Source organism: Salvelinus alpinus, chromosome 4 (assembly GCF_045679555.1).
Source record: "Salvelinus alpinus chromosome 4, SLU_Salpinus.1, whole genome shotgun sequence".
NCBI lineage: Eukaryota > Metazoa > Chordata > Actinopteri > Salmoniformes > Salmonidae > Salvelinus > Salvelinus alpinus.
This window is the reverse complement of record NC_092089.1, coordinates 53,492,364-53,510,117: the sequence shown is the minus strand read 5'-3', so window position 1 is coordinate 53,510,117 and position 17,754 is coordinate 53,492,364. Positions and strand designations below refer to the sequence as shown.

Sequence of the window (17,754 nt, the reverse complement as noted above, 5' to 3'; positions counted from 1 at the left end):
CACATTGTCTGTTCAATAGAGGCCTTTGAATTTTTAAACAGCATCAGTTACCTCAAACTGTCATTGTTTGGTCACCATTAACCTTGCTTAATCCTGGTAAGTGCGTATCTGACAGTGTAGGGAGGGATGGATAGTGTTCAGGTGACTTAACTAGCCATGTGTTTTATTAGAAATTAATATCACAACATTCAGTCATTGTTTATAGAGGGTATGGGTTAACAACGTGTATGTGTTTGCGTGCGTGCGTGCGTGCATGTGTGGTGTTTGAGAAAGAGTGCGAAAGAGAGCGATTGCCCACACAGATTCTTTAAACATGAGTAGTTAGTTCTTGTTGTAATGAATGCACCAATCTGCTAAGGTGGAAAATGTGTGTTCCTGCGAGCTCTCCTCCAATGACTGTTTCCTTTCAATCCACATTACCTTATCTGGCATCAGCCATATTTTATTGAACTCCCTTGGTCTCTACCACGGAGGTGGGTTTCAATACAAACAAGTAGGGTCTATTGAAAGGCTCGGCAGCCCTTGGGTGCCATAAAAGCAGAAGCAAAAAGTAACTTAAGCTGATACTTCTCGATGTGAACAAATGGGTTGTCTGGAAGCTGGTAAATAGAGAAAAAACTGTGTTGCTCACCAAAGTCCATGGGACCAATCATAGAACACTGCACTCGTCTTAGATGGAGGATTACATTTATTTATTTTTTTTTTTTTTTACATTTAACCTTTTTTTAACTGGGCAAGTCTTCTTATTTACAATGATGGCCTACCGGGGACCAGTTGGTTAACTGTCTTGTTCAGGGGCAGAACGACAGAATTTATCGAGATTATCGAGAATAATATAATACAAAAAAGAAAGCGAGCTGTATTCAGAACTCTCACAGAGAGAACAAAACTGTCTCTATTCAAATGCGTTTCCGCCCCCCTTAAATGGACATTTTTGTGTCTGAAATTCACATGTGCAGAAAACAACAACAAAAAAGAGCTGCAGACAGGACTGTGGAAAGGCAGAGCGTTACTGTGATAAAGCGACAGCATCAATTAGAACAACATGGTGTATATGAATCAAAAGGCTTATTAAAAAAGCCCAGGTCACTGTGGCTGCGGCTGGTAAGAGCTTTGTGTACGTTTTCTTGACTTGTTGAATTCATGTCTGGGTTTGCCAGGTCCCGTCTGCTACCTCTCTCTCTTCTACTCTCTGGAGAGTGTAATCCAGTATCACTTCTTACACTTGGCTGTGCAATCCTCGTCTTTCGAATCTATAGTAACGTTACCTAAAACGTTAACTCCTCACAGAAGCATGCAGCGTTTGCCTTTTAGTTTAAAAAAAAATGTTTTCCAAGTCTCGTATTTCACAGGGCACTTCACAATGTCATGAGCTATTTTGAAAATTGTAACACTGGCACGGAAATGTATAAATCACATATAGCATCTGAGGTGTTTCAGAAACAGGGTTACTCATGCAGTGTATGTGTCGGTGTGTTAATGTTCCATGTTCCTATCTGTCTGCATTGTGTTTTGGAGGCCTGCCAGATTGAAGAGGAAGAGCACCTATTTTGCAGGGAGGTAATTGCTACACAAAAGCATTTTGATTGCCAGGATCTTTCACTGGGAACAGCCCCGGCTCCCCTTTCCACCTACACCCACCAACAACCTGATTACAAATCAACTTATTGATTTGATGAGTGCAAGATGTTTGCTAATAACTGCTCTCATACCATCTGTTAATCTTTGTTGTGATTAAAGAGGTAATCCCAATACCCATTATTCCCAATGACACGGCCAGGATCTTTCTCTTACGCAAGGGAGAGCAGCTCCAAGGATATCGGTGATCTCCGACTGCGATTGAGAAATCGGCTCCCACCTCCCACACAACAAACGTGATACAAGAAATAATTACAACCCACACTAAAAGTCCATTACCTCTTATAATCACACGAAATGATTTTTCTTAAATATGATAATAAATCACAGGGCAGATCAATAGCCTGAAGACCAACTGCTATGCACTGATAACGTATCAATCAATATTTAGTATTTCGATTTTAATTAATACCCGACCAGCGTCCAGAGGCCTGTTAACAGAGAGAAAATATTATCTCTAAACCAAGAGACAATAAATGAATAGATGAAAAGAATAGAACCCTGTTAGCATGCTCAAGTTGTTCCTCATATCTGTCATCGATTAGTTAGTTGTTTAGCTGTGATTAAGGTGCTAGGAAATTATTTAAAAGAGGGGTAGTGTGTGTGTGTCTGTTGGGAGGGGACAGGCAATGTCAGCATCTACAGATGGCCATGTCTCCAGAGCATGCTGGGTATTGAGGCGGGAAAAGCATCACTAAGCACCTGCAGCCAGGATACAAAAACATCCCTGAACACACACACACACACACATTCTAAAACATCCTTATTTATTGATAGGATTACTATAATCCAATGCACACATGTAAAACCTGTCATTTGTATTAACACATTAACTTAAATTAAAGCATCCAGTAAGATCATGGATCACATTGTATTTCAGTTCTTGAGTCTTGTCATTCACATAATTAACGTACCTCATATACTGCTGAGCCATTCAATTGAGTTCATTATAGATCAACTGAACAAAGCTATACTTACTTTACAGTATATTCCACAGTCTAAATCACACAGACTTAAGGCTTAGCATTAATTGAAGTTCATTTCCTGAACTACTTTGCACTGTACAGTAAAACCCACAATTAATTTGCCATCGCATGACTCTACAGAAACACTTAACGAAATAGTTTCAGAGCATTTAGTCATTACATCCTGAGTATGTTGCACGCACACTTTAAAGAAGGGGTGTACGGGGTAATCTTTCCTTGGTTTTAACTGGTAAATCACTGCTTAAACATAGGACTGCCAACTGTTTTCAATTGGATGGCCACCACAGACATTTGCAATCATTTTTCTTGATAAAGAGATTCAAATAGATAAATATTGTCCAGTGCATTCAGAAAGTATTCAGACCCCTTCCCTTTTTCCACATTTTGTTACGTTACAGCCTTTTTCTAAAATGGATTAAAAAAAAAAAAATCGTCATTAATCTACAGACAATACCCTATAAAGATAAACAATTTTTAGATACAGTTGAAGTCAGAAGTTTACATACACTTAGGTTGGAGTCATTAAAACTCGTTTTTCAACCACTCCACAAATTTCTTGTTAACAAACGATAGTTTTGGCAAGTCGGTTAATACATGTACTTTGTGCATGACACAAGTCATTTTTCCAAACATTGTTTACAGACAGATTATTTCACTTATAATTCACTGTATCACAATTCCAGTCTGTCAGAAGTTTACATACACTAAATTGACTGGGCCTTTAAACAGTTTGTAAAGTTCCAGAAAAAATGTCAGGGCATTAGAAGCTTCTGATAGGCTAATTGACATAATTTGAGTCAATTGGAAGTGTACCTGTGGATGTATTTCCAGACCTACCTGCAAACTCAGTGCCTCTTTGCTTGAAATCATGGGAATATCAAAGAAAATTGTAGACCTCCACAAGTCTGGTTCATCCTTGGGAGCAATTTCCAAACGCCTGAAGGTACCACGTTCATCTGTACAAACAATAGTACGCAAGTATAAACACCATGGGACCATGCAGCCGTCATACCGCTCAGAAAGGAGACGCGTTCTGTCTCCTAGAGATGAACGTGCTTTGGTGCGAAAAGTGCAAATCAATCCCATAACAACAGCAAAGGACCTTGTGAAGATGCTGGAGGAAACAGGTATAAAAGTATCTATATCCACAGTAAAACTAGTCATCGACATAAATTGAAAGGCCGCTCAGCAAGGAAGAAGCCACTGCTCCAAAACCGCTATAAAAAAGCCAGACTACGGTTTGCAACTGCACATGGGGACAAAGATTGTACTTTTGGGAGAAATGTCCTCTCTTCTGATGAAACAAAAATAGAACTGTTTGGCCATAATGACCATTGTTATGTTTGGAGGAAAAAGGGGGAGGCTTGCAAGCCGAAGAACACCGTCCCAACCGTGAAGCATGGGGGTGGCAGCATCATGTTGTGGGGGTGCTTTGCTGCAGGAGGAACTGGTGCACTTAACAAAATAGATGGCATCATGAGGAGGAAAATGATGTGGATATATTGAAGCAACATCTCAAGACATCAGTCAGGAAGTTAAAGCTTGGTTGCAAATGGGTCTTCCAAATGGACAATGACCCCAAGCACACTTCCAAAGTTGTGGCAAAATGGCTTAAGGACAACAAAGTTAAGGCATTGGAGTGGCCATCACAAAGCCCTGACCTCAATCCCATAGCAAATTTGTGGGCAGAACTGAAAAAGCTTGTGTGAGGAAGGAGGCCTACAAACCTGACTCATTTACACCAGCTCTGTCAGGAGGAATGGGCCAAAATTCACCCACCTTATTGTGGGAAGCTTGTGGAAGGCTACCTGAAAAGTTTGACCCACGTTAAACAATTTAAAGGCAATACTAATTGAGTGTATGTAAACTTCTGACCCACTGGGAATGTGATAAGCTAACAGTCCAATATGCTCTAGACAGCTAGCGGGCCGCGGCTAGCAGGCTAGCGGATGGGCATTCAGGGGACGTCGCGACGGAGGAGCCAGTTGAAAAAAAAAAGTTGGTCGTGATGGGTCGGGGGGGGGGGGGGGTCCAGAATTGGCAAAATAGGTATTGTAGCCCATGGAATGGCTGATGGACCTCTTCGGCTAGCCATTTGATGGACTTATCAAAGGCTAGTTTGTTCTTGCTTCGGGACAGAGACGTTAGACATGAGTGGCCACTTGGATAGCAGTTAGCTAGCTGCGATGATCCAGGTGAAAAGGTTCAGAGTTTGAGATATGGAGAAAAATCAGTCCGATTTGCGCTATGCAGACTGGCGAGAGTTGTCCTGGCTAAAGGTAGCTGATGACCAGCTAGTAGCTAGTTAGCTGGCTAGCTTTATTTGGGGCTTCCGGTTCAAAGTAAAGAAAATAGCAGATCCATACCACATTGGGTGAGGCGGATTGCAGGAGAGTATGTTGAAGTTGAGGTTAAGAAAAATATAAAAATATATATACACGATAAGACGAGGACAAAAGACGTCTGACTGCTACGCCATCTTGGATATTTTTTCAAAAGAATTGGCTAAATATGATAAACTATTAATACATTTTAAAAGAAACAAACTCCAACATGCCAGGGCATTTGTGGTAGCAAACGTTAAACAATTGACGTAAAGAAAAAACATATACATTCTTTTATTTTCACTTCCTTACATTATAAAGTAAAATAGCATATTGTACAGTCACACTTTATTTGGATAGTCCATCTGTGCTCTACAGATGGTCATACTATCAACACACTATCTAAGATTATGGTTAGGTTTAGAATACGGGTTAGGGTAGGGGCTAGGATTAGGGTTAGTAGATAGTTAATTGAAATGTTACTGATAGTCTGTAGACCACAGATGGACTATCCAAATGAAGTGTTATTACCTATTGTGCATTGAGAGATCACAGCAGAGTTGTGAGTAAAGAGGTGCTCAGATGTGTACAGAGGAGCAGGGTAGGTGGCTGTGTGTGTGTGGAGACTGGAGCTGGGGGCTGTAGGATGGGCAGCTTGGCCAAGACATGACCCCTCTCCCTGGGAAGGTAGGGAGGTTGATCTGGGCTAAGCGGAAAGACTGCAGGGCGCTTGGGGTTACCGCTGGATTTAAGCGTCTCAAGGCTGTCTGCTGTCTGACCTTTTGTAGGTCAGCTGGCTATTAGGCCATGACTAGTGCAGGCTGCACACACACACATGCACCAAAGCATGCACACACACATACACACCCTCTCTCCCTCCTCCTTCCCCACTGTCCTACCACCCAAGTAGGGGTAGTAAAGGGTCATCTACAGGCATGCCTCCACATCACAGCTCACAATCACCAAAACATAGATAAAAGGCGATCAAAAGTACACAACATGTTATATGGAATCCTATAGCCTGAACATGGTGCCACACATGATGCGCCTACTTCTAAAAACTACTTGGAATAAAATGGGTTGTTGGTGTTTAGAGACAAAGAAGGAGCACATCAACTGTGTTTTCTTGTAAAGCTCGCCCACCTAGAGACTAGAGCTGATTGGTCAATCCCTAATAATCCCTACTCAAGGGTCGCTGCAAGGGGTTGGCAGGGGCTCCTTAGCCTTATGAGTCAGCTGTCTACTGCAATGCTGTAATTGATTAATTGCATTTTGTAAGACAACTCATGAAAGCCCAGCCCACTATTCAGTTATATAAAAAAAAAAGATTGAATCAATTTTAGAATAAGGCTGTAACGTAATAAAATGTTGAAAAAGTTAAAGGATCTGAATACTTTCCAAAAGCACTGTAAGAGCTACTGAAGGCCACATACAGTGCCATTCAAAGGTTTGGACACACCTACTCATTCCATTTTTTTGGTACTATTTTCTACATTGTAGAAGAGTAGTGAAGACATAAAAACTATGAAATAACACACATGGAATCATGTAGTAACTGGAGTCTTTGACAATTTTTAGGGCCTTCATCTGACATCGGCTGATATAGAGGTCCTTGATGGCAGGAAGCTTGGTCCCGATGATGCACTGGGCTGTACGCACTACCCTCTGTAGTGCCTTGCGGTCGGAGACCGAGTAGTCCGTCTATTGAGGGGGAATAGGTTTTGTCTTGTCCTCTTCATGACTATCTTGGTGAGTATGGACCATGATAGTTTGTTGGTGATGTGGACACCAAGGAACAGGAAGCGCTCAACCTGCTCCACTACAGCACCGTCAATGAGAATGGGGGCATGCTCGGGCCTCCTTTTCCTTTAGTCCACAATCATCTCCTTGGGTGACTGGAGTCTCTGACAATCTTATGGGCTTTCCTCTGACACCGCCTATTATATAGGTCCTGGATGGCAGGAAGCTTGGCCCCAGTGATGTACTGGGCCGTTCGCACTACCCTCTGTAGCACCTTACGGTCAGATAACGAGTAGTTGCCATACCAGACGGTGATGCAACCGGTCAGGATGCTGTCGATGGCGCAATTGTAGAACCTTTTGAGGATCTGGGGGCCCATGCCAAATCTTTTCAGTCTCCTGAGGGGGAAAATGTTTTGTCGTGCCCCCTTCACGACTGTCTTGGTATGTTTGGACCATGATAGTTTGTTGGTGATGTGGACACCAAGGAACTTGAAACTCAACCTGCTACAGCCCCGTCGATGTTTATGGGGGCCTTTTCCTGTAGTCCACGATCAGCTACTTTGTCTTGCTCACGTTGAGGGAGAGGTTGTTGTCCTGGCACCACACTGCCAGTTTTCTGACCACCTCCCTATAGGCCGTCTCATCGTTGCCGGTGATCATGCCTACCACTGTTGTGTCATCAACAAACTTAATGATGGTGTTGCAGTCGTGGGTGAACAGGGAATACAGGAGGGGACTAAGTACACACCCCTGAGGGGCCCCAGTGTTAAGGATCAGCGTGGCAGACGTATTGTTGCCTACTCTTACCACCTGGGGGCGGACAGTCTAGGGTGTCCGGGAGGATGCTGTTGTGTGAACCATTCAAAGCACTTCATGGCTACCAACGTGAGTGGCACGGGGTGGTAATCATTTAGGCAGGTTACCTTCGCTTCCTTGGGCACAAGGACTATGGTGGTCTGCTTGAAACATGTAGGTATTACAGACTCGGTCAGGGAGAGGTTGTTGAAAATGTCAGTGAAGACACTTGACAGTTGGTCCACGCATGCTTTTAGTACACGTCCTGGTATTCCGTCAGGCCCAGCGGCTTTATGAATGTTGACCTGTTTACGGTAACCTCCCACCTGGCCAACATCCGGTGAAATTGCGGAGCACAAAATTCAAACTACAGAATTATCAATATTTAACTTTCATAATATCACAAGTGTAATACATCAAAATAAAGCTTAGCTTCTTGTTAATCAAGCCGCTGTATCATATTTCAAAAAGACTTTAGGGCGAAAGCACACCATGCGATTATCTGAGGACAGCGCCACGCATGCAAAACCATGAAAAACATATTTCAACCAGGCAGGTGCGACACAAAAGTCAGAAATAGTGATATAAAAATGCCTTACCTTTGATCTTCTTCTGTTGGCACTCAAAGGTCCAAGTTACATCACAAATGGTCCTTTTGTTCGATAATGTCCTTTATATCCATAAAAACTCAGTTTAGCTGGCGTGCTTCAGTCAATAATCCATCCAGTTTCCCTCCATCAAAATGCATACAAAATTAATCCCAAACATTACTAATAAACTTGTCAAACTAATACGTAAATAAACAATAACATTTAAGACGGAGAATCGTTATTGTCTTTACCGGAGAAAAATACCAAAGAACACGTTCTCTTCTACGCGCTTGGAAACGCTACAGCAAAAATGGGACCCACCTAGAAAAACTACAAATTCTGGCTCATTTTTCCAAAAACCATTCTGAAACTCTTTCTAAAGACTGTTGACATCTAGTGGAAGCCCTAGGAACTGCAATCTGGGAGGACTTCTCCTTATAATAAAAGTGACCGCCATTGAAAATGGTGGTAGGCTGAATTGTTTTTGGGGGGGATGGTTTGTCCTCGGGGTTTCGCCTGCCATATCAGTTCTGTTATACTCACAGACATTATTTTAACAGTTTTAGAAACTATATGAGTGTTTTCTATCAAAATCTACCATTTATATCCATATCCTAGCTTCTGGGCCTGAGTAACAGGCAGTTTACTTTGGGCACGCTTTTCATGCGGACGTGAAAATACTGCCCCTTACCCAAGAGAGGTTAAAGGTTTTGTTCATATCAGCTACCACGAGTGTTATCACACAGTCATCCAGAACAGCTGATGCTCTCGCACAGGCTCTGTGCAGGGACCATCGGCACCCTTGTACACAGCAGAGTCTTGCAGAGATGCCAGGATGCAGGCAAATATGAGGTCTCTGGAACCAGTCAGAAAGCTGAAGAGGGATCCTTACAGCATGTTGTGAATGAGACAACCAAAGAGATGATAGCCCGCTCCTGTGCCACGATCGTCACGCACCCCTTCCATGTGATCACCTTGAGATGCATGGTCCAGTTTATCGGTAGAGAAACCAAGTACAGTGGAGTGTTTGATTCCATCATCACTGTCTACAAGAAACGAGCATAAAAGGCATTTAGCTTGTCTGATAGGCTCGCATCACTGGGCAGCTCGCGTCTGGGTTTCCATTTGTAGTCAATAGTGTTCAAGCCCTGCCACATCCGACGAGCGTCAGGGCTGGGTGTAGTAGGATTCAATCTTAATCTTGTATTGATGCTTTGCTTGTTTGATGGTTCGTCTGAGGGCATAGCGGGATTTCTTATAAGCATCTGGATTAGTTTCCTGCTCCTTGAAAGCGGCAGCTCTAGCCTTTAGCTCAATGAGGATGTTGTCTGTAATGTATGGATTCTGGTTGGGATATGTACGTACAGTCACTGTGGGGACGACGTCGATGATGCACTTAATGATGAAGCCAATGACTGAGGTGGTGTATTCCTCAATACTATTGGATGAATCCCGGAACATATTCCAGTCTGTGCTAGCAAATAATTCCTGTAGTGTAGCATCCGTGTCATCTGACTAGTTTCGTATTGACCGAGTCACTGGTACTTCCTGCTTTAGTTTTTGCTTGTTAGCAGGAATCAGGAGGATATAATTGTGGTCAGATTAGCCAAATGGAGGGCGGGGGAGAGCTTTGTGTGCATCTCTGTGCACGGAGTAAAGGTGGTCTAGGATTTTTTCCCGCTGGTAAAAATTGGGTAAAACTGATTTAAGTCCCCAGCCACTAGAAGCGCCACCTCTGGATGAGCGATTTCCTGTTTGCTTATGGCCTTATACATCTCATTGAGTATGGACTTAGTGCCCACATCAGTTTGTGGTGGTAAATAGACAGCTATGAAAAATATAGATTAAAACTCCCTTGGTAAATAGTATGGTCTCCAGCTTATCATGAAATACTCTACCTCAGGTGAGCAAAACCTCAACACTTCCTTAATACTAGATTTCGTGCATCAGCTGTTGTTTACAAATATACAAAGACCGCCACGTCTTGTCTTGCCGATGCAGCGTAAAACCCGCAAGCTGTATTTCATCCATGTCATCGTTCACCCACGACTCGGTGAAAAATAAGATATTACAGTTTTTAATGTTCTGTTTGTAGGATATTTGTGATCGTAGCTCTAATATTTTGTTATCCTATAACTGTACGTTGGCTAATAGGACTGATGGTAGAGGAAGATTACCCACTCGCGGTTGGATCCTTACAAGGCACCCCGACCTCTGTCCCCGATATCTCCGTCTCTTTCTCCTGCGAATGACGGGGATGTTGGCCTTGTCGGGTGTCTGAAGTAAATCCTGCGTGTCCGACTCGTTAAATAAAAAATCTTCTTCCAGTACGAGGTGAGTAGTTACTGTCCTGATATCCAGAAGCACTTTTTCGATCATACGAGACAGTGGCAGAAACATTATGTGCAAAAAAACACGCACAATTGGTTAAGAGCCCGTAAAACAGCAGCCTTCTCCTCCGGCGCCATTCAAAAAATGTGCTGCAAAGAAACCACTACTAAAGGACAGCAATAAGAAGAGACTTGCTTGGACCAAGAAACACAAGCAATGGACATTAGACCGGTGGAAATATGTCCTTTGGTCTGATGAGTCCAAATTTTAGATTTTTGGTTCCAACCGCCGTGTCTTTGTGAGACGCAGAGTAGGTGAACAGATGATCTCTGCATGTGTGGTTCCCACTGTGAAGCATGGAGGAGGAGGTGTTATGGTGTGGGGGTGCTTTGCTAATGACACTGTCTGATTTATTTGAATTCAAGGCATAACTAACCAGCATGGCTACCGCAACATTCTGCAGCGAAACGCCATCCCATCTGGTTTGTGCTTAGTGGGACTATAATTTGTTTTTCAACAGGACAATGACCCAACACACCTCCAGGCTGTGTAAGGGCTATTTGACCAAGAAGGAGAGTGATGGAGTGCTGCGCAGGATGACCTGGCCTCCACCCAATTGTGATAATTTGGACCGCAGAGTGAAGGAAAAACAGCCACCAAGTATATGTGGGAACTCATTTAAGACTGTTGGAAAAGCATTCCAGGTGAAGCTGGTTGAGAGAATGCCAAGAGTGTTCAAAGCTTTCAAAAAAGCAAAGGGTGGCTACTTTGAAGAATCTGAAATATATTTGTATTTGTTTAACACATGATTCTACAATGTAGAAAATAAGGAAAATTCTTGAATGAGTAAGTGTGGCCAAACTTGTGACTGATACTGTATATGGGTCAGGGTTAGGGTCCTGCCTCTGTCAGAGGTTTTTACATATGTTTGTACACACATTTACTTAGTTTAAGTCAGTCACCTGGACAAAAAATTATTGGCTAGGAATGTTATACTTTTGCTTTCACTTCCATTTTGGGAGGGGAATGCAGCTCTGGTTGCTGAAACATTTTTGGGACTTTTTTCTACGAACTCTGTTCGTGAACCATTATGGTACATGTTCTTAGTAAGTGTTGGGCTTTCAAAAATATATATTATTTACTTTTACGTTTTTCAAATAAGTGCTTTTACAGTGGGGTGTGTCATCTTTTCCCAAACACTATGGTAAATCTGTTGTTTTGTGAAGGTCAAATACTATCCTATGATCTAAGCCTAGCTCCTCTCTGAGAACATGGCACTGGCTTTGGACACTGTCCATGTCAGACTAATGTAGGTCAAAGAAATCAAACACATTAATTTAAAGGGCCAGGTAACACCTCACTTCCAATCCCATAGCTCTTAACGCTTGTGTAGTCTTAACATTCTGTATACTCCCCTTGTCTTAAAACCTCTACGGACCACCCATCCCGGATCCGGGATCATTCTCATCAGAAACGCTGACTAGAATAGCCTAGCCTAGCGCCACAGGGACATAATATAATATAATTTCATGAAATCACAAGTCCAATACAGCAAATGAAAGATAAACATCTTGTGAATCCAGCCAACATGTCCGATTTTTTTAATGTTTTACAGCGAAAACACAACATATATTTATGTTAGCTCACCACAATATCCAAAAACACACCGCCATTTTTTCACAGAAAAGATAGCTTTCACAAAACCCACAAATAGAGATAAAATTAATCACTAACCTTTGAACAACTTCATCAGATGACAGTCATATGACATCATGTTATACAATACATTTATGTTTTGTTCGATTATGTGCATATTTATAGCCACAAATCGTGGTTTTACATTGGCGCCATGTTCAGAAATGGCTCCAAAATAGCGAAAGTAATTACAGATAGCAACGTGAAATATAGAAATACTCATCATAAACTTTGATGAAAGATGCATGTTTAACATATAATTAAAGATACACTGGTTCTTCATGCAACCGCTGTGTTAGATTTAAAAAATAACTTTAGTAAAAAGCACAGCATGCAATAATCTGAGACAGCGCTCAGCCATTCTCCGCCATGTTGGAGTCAACAGAAATACGAAATGACATCATAAATATTCCCTTACCTTTGATGATCTTTCATCAGAATGCAGTGCCAGGAATCCTAGTTCCACAATAAATCATTTTTTTTGTTTTATAATGTCCATTACTTCTGTCGAATTAGCAACTTTGGCTAGCATGTGTAGTTCACGTGTCCATCGAACGTTACGCTAATGAACGAAAACTTCAAAAAGTGGTATTACAAATGTAATAAACTGGTCAAACTCAGTTGAGAATCAATCTTCAGGATGTTTTTCTCATATACACTGCTCAAAAAAATAAAGGGAACACTAAAATAACACATCCTAGATCTGAATGAATGAAATATTCTTATTTCTTTACATAGTTGAATGTGCTGACAACAAAATCACACAAAAAGTATCAATGGAAATCAAATTTATCAACCCATGGAGGTCTGGATTTGGAGTCACACTCAAAATTAAAGTGGAAAACCACACTACAGGCTGATCCAACTTTGATGTAAACTCCTTAAAACAAGTCAAAATGAGCCTCAGTAGTGTGTGTGGCCTCCACGTGCCTGTATGACCTCCCTACAACACCTGGGCATGCTCCTGATGAGGTGGCGGATGGTCTCCTGAGGGATCTCCTCCCAGACCTGGACTAAAGCATCCGCCAACTCCTGGACAGTCTGTGGTGTTGGTGGATGGAGCGAGACATGATGTCCCAGATGTGCTCAATTGGATTCAGGTCTGGGGAACGGGCGGGCCAGTCCATAGCATCAATGCCTTCCTCTTGCAGGAACTGCTGACACACTCCAGCCACATGAGGTCTAGCATTGTCTTGCATTAGGAGGAACCCAGGGCCAACCGCACCAGCATATGGTCTCACAAGGGGTCTGAGGATCTCATCTCGGTACCTAATGGCAGTCAGGCTACCTCTGGCGAGCACATGGAGGGCTGTGCGGCCCCCCAAAGAAATGCCACCCCACACCATGACTGACCCACCGCCAAACCGGTCATGCTGGAGCATGTTGCAGGCAGCAGAACGTTCTCCACGGCGTCTCCAAACTCTGTCACATCTGTCACATGTGCTCATGTGCTCAGTGTGAACCTGCTTTCATCTGTGAAGAGCACAGGGCGCCAGTGGCGAATTTGCCAATCTTGGTGTTCTCTGGCAAATGCCAAACGTCCTGCACGGTGTTAGGCTGTAAGCACAACCCCCACCTGTGGACGTCGGGCCCTCATACCACCCTCATGGAGTCTGTTTCTGACCGTTTGAGCAGACACATGCACATTTGTGGCCTGCTGGAGGTCATTTTGCAGGGCTCTGGCAGTGCTCCTCCTTGCACAAAGGCGGAGGTAGCGGTCCCGCTGCTGGGTTGTTGCCCTCCTACGGCCTCCTCCACGTCTCCTGATGTACTGGCCTGTCTCCTGGTAGCGCCTCCATGCTCTGGACACTACGCTGACAGACACAGCAAACCTTCTTGCCACAGCTCGCATTGATGTGCCATCCTGGATGAGCTGCACTACCTGAGCCACTTGTGTGGGTTGTAGACATGCTACCACTAGAGTGAAAGCACCGACAGCATTCAAAAGTGACCAAAACATCAGCCAGGAAGCATAGGAACTGAGAAGTGGTCTGTGGTCACCACCTGCAGAACCACTCCTTTATTGGGGGTGTCTTGCTAATTGCCTATAATTTCCACCTGTTGTCTATTCCATTTGCACAACAGCATGTGAAATTTATTGTCAATCAGTGTTGCTTCCTAAGTGGACAGTTTGATTTCACAGAAGTGTGATTGACTTGGAGTTACATTGTGTTGTTTAAGTGTTCCCTTTATTTTTTTGAGCAGTGTATATCCAATAACGTCCCAAACGGAGCATTTCTTCATGTCTATCTAACGCATTGCAGACAAAGACATCACATGCCCTCTGTGCGTGGCCAAGAACTGGCAATCTGCCTGACCTGTCACTCCAAAGGCTCTCATCCGGTCCCACATGAAGCTATATGCTTCATTCCACGTTCTACTGCCTGTTGACATCTAGTGGAAGGCATATGAAGTGCATACAGATCCATAAATATAAGGCAATTGAATAGGCGATGCCATTCACAGCGACCCATTTCAGAATTTTCACTTCCTGTTTGGAAGTTTGCCTTCCATATGAGTTATGTTTTACTCACAGATATAATTCAAACAGTTTTAGAAACTTCAGAGTGTTTTCTATCCAAAAGTAATAATAATATGCATATCATATGATCTAGGACAGAGTACGAGGCCATTTAATTTGGGCACAAATTCATCCAAAAGTGAAAATGTCGCCCCCTATCCAAGGGTAAAAAATGACCCGCCATCACTAAAGCCCCGAAATAAAGCAACTTAATTGAATTTTCAACCCCAAATCTTTTTTTGCATGAAGAAACAACCTGTCATTCATCACAAACTTTGAATATCTGGGTTATCCCTCTTCACAATGCAGAAAGACTGCATTTAATCAGTGGACACCACTCGTTTTTATTACAACACACCTGTCGTAATTGTTTTCTTTACTAAAGTGGAGGTTTATTATTATTGCTAAAGGTACTGCATAGGTGTAAACATGTTTTTTTTAGCAAGAGAGCACTTGTATAGCTGCAGAAAATAGTTTTGAATGCATTTTACTGAAGGGAAACAATAACGGTCTTGAACTGTTTTGGCAACATAGTGATATATATTCCTATATACTGTACAATGAGGAATTCAACTACAAAATACTATTCTTCTCCCATTTTTTTAAACCATTGCCCCCACCCACAAGGTGTATAAACAACAACAAAAAATAAGATAATAGATTAAAAAAATTAAAAACGTGAAGAAAATAAATAAATCAACTCCAATTAGCACATGTAGGACAGTATAAGTGTGTGTGCATGGACTTTGCAGATGTATTTCTCACATGTGCAGCACATACTATTTGTTTTACAGTCCTTCTTTGGGGGGCAGAATTGGCATCTCCTCTTCTTGCCTGTACCAGCTGGATCAGGACAAGATTCAGTCCCCTGAAGAGATTTCACAAGCGCTGTAGAGGCTGCTGTGCGGGGGGAGGCGCTCCCTTCTTTGAATGTGTGGGGGTATAAGTGTCTTTCCCAGCTGCTCCAGGAACACCCTCTTCTTGTTCTGCTTATCAGGCATCCAGGTAGGGTTGATCTTGTTCCATATCACAAAGGCATTGTATGAGGACACATCAATGATGTTATGGAAGATGACCAGGGGCCAGCGGGCAGTCATCCTCCTGCAAGTTCCAATCCCCTTGTCCAGGTTGTCCACGCCTCTTTTGTTGTGGTTGTAGTCCAGGATGATGGCTGGCTTCCTGTCTTCACGATCACTGATCTCAGCCGTTTTGTGCAGTGTGCTCAGGAGGACCACATTCTTGTTCGTCTTTGGGAGGTAAGAAACTAGAGTGGGGGTGAAGGCAAACTTTGATGAGAAGGCCTCTCTCCCCCTTGTTGTGAGGAGTGCAGGGGGGAGCTCAGGCTTGTTCTTTCTAACTGTGCCAACCATGGGGATCTTTCTCTTCAGGAGCTGCTGGCTGAGTTCAATCAGTAGCACACAATCTCAATTTCTCATTGTGTGTCTTTTGTGGTGTGTAAATAGTTTTATAACTGCCAGGTCAAAAATGACCCTAAGACAATCTTTATACGCTGGTGGTGTGCAGCTTTCATGGAAATATGAACAAAGGCGATGTTTTTTCTTTTTCTTATGTTGGCGTCACTCTAGGAAAAGTCAAATTTCAAGTTAAAAAAATATAATTGAGAGGGTTTTCTCTGCTGTTGAGCAGGTCATTTTTGATCCTTAAGACAACACAAGGGTTAAAGGGAAATCGCACCCAACCAGCACTGTCATGAAACTAATACCTGTTTGTGGTTTGTGTGTGGACATGTGTAAAGACACCTGCCACCATGAATACTCAGGAGCCAAAAGGCTAAGACACTGCTAAAATTGAAATACAGTACGGGGTGGAAGGAAAGAGAGGGGGGAAAAAGGATAGTGAAAGTAAGAAAATACAGAAATAAAGGTGAGGAGGGAGAGAGAAAAGATAGTGGGGAGAGGTTGGGTGACAGGCAGCTGTGGAGACAGGGTTGTTAGTTTATGTAGGCTGTGGGCTGAGTCGACTGGAAAATTTTGATCACTTTAATTTACTATATCCAGCGCAGCCACTCTCCCTGTCCAGCACTTTTATCAAGCCTGGTGAGCTGGTATTGATTTTTTTTATTTTCTGCTCAGGATAAGAAGACAGAGAGTTAGGGAGCTCTAGTGAATGGAGAACTTTCCTCAGATTGCTGCTGTTCTCCAGCTTATTGCATCCTGTCCTTTGTGGTTTCAGATGATGTCCAGTACGCCACGGCTGCTCCAGCCAATAAACAAGGTGACTAACAATGGAAGTGGGCCAGGAATGAAGAGAAGGAGACAGGGTATAACCTCACAACACTCAGCAGGGAGAAAAGGGGGGGGAAGAGTGTAACGTGTATCAAATACAAATGCATCTATAGTCTATTTTGGAATGACTAACATGTCGTGTAGTTCTGTGTATATCATTTTGATCTGACCATGAGATGATATTAGATTGCTTTAAACAAATATTTTGGGGTCATAGAAAAATATATCATTTTTTTTTTTTGATTCTTAGGAATATCAAAGTGACACTCATTTAAGAGATATAACAAATTAGTTGTTTTTTATATACAAAATGGAAGAGGCAGGATAATGGAAATTATTTATTTTTCAGGAGGAAGTTTCACAAGGTACTATAATGGAGTTTCCATGTTAGAATTAAATGATTTTAGGACTGAAGGCCAAAAGACTATTGAACTTTTATGTGTGTATGTTGGTGTGCCTCTGTGTGTTTCCTTGAGCAAAATTAATTATCATCTTTGCCCCACAGAAAATGCAATTAATAGCGGAAATAATTATTTTTTCGTTTCTTTCCCCAATTCACGGCTAATTGAGAACCTTGATATTAAAGTTGTTGTACATTTTTATGGAATGCCAATTCTTGAGTGTTTGTTTGTGTACGTTAGAGAAAGGATGAGCAAGAGAGAGACAGCGATAGGGTGAGAAGCACAAGGATAGGGAGAGACAGAGGAAGAGAGCAAATCTCAGCTGAAAGAGAGGTTAGTGACAGTCTGATAAAAGATGTCTCCAAAACACTAATTAAAATTGAATACCCCTGCAAATCAACACAACATGCAATCTCCAGGTAATTCATTTAGAGCAACTATCTCAGTGTGAAGCTTTATTTTATTTTTTTATCACTGGTTCTAAA

The 17,754-nt window shown here is 42.4% G+C and overlaps 1 long non-coding RNA gene across 1 annotated transcript in view; it reads left to right on the top strand.

Moving 5' to 3' along the window:
* Positions 1 to 17,467, top strand: part of LOC139573951 (uncharacterized) — a 34,804-nt gene extending 17,337 nt beyond the window's left edge. Inside the window, exon 3 of the long non-coding RNA XR_011674677.1 lies at positions 16,816 to 17,467. This is a non-coding gene — a long non-coding RNA (uncharacterized lncRNA). The remainder of the gene's footprint in view (positions 1 to 16,815) is intronic.
* Positions 17,468 to 17,754: the final 287 nt, after the last annotated feature.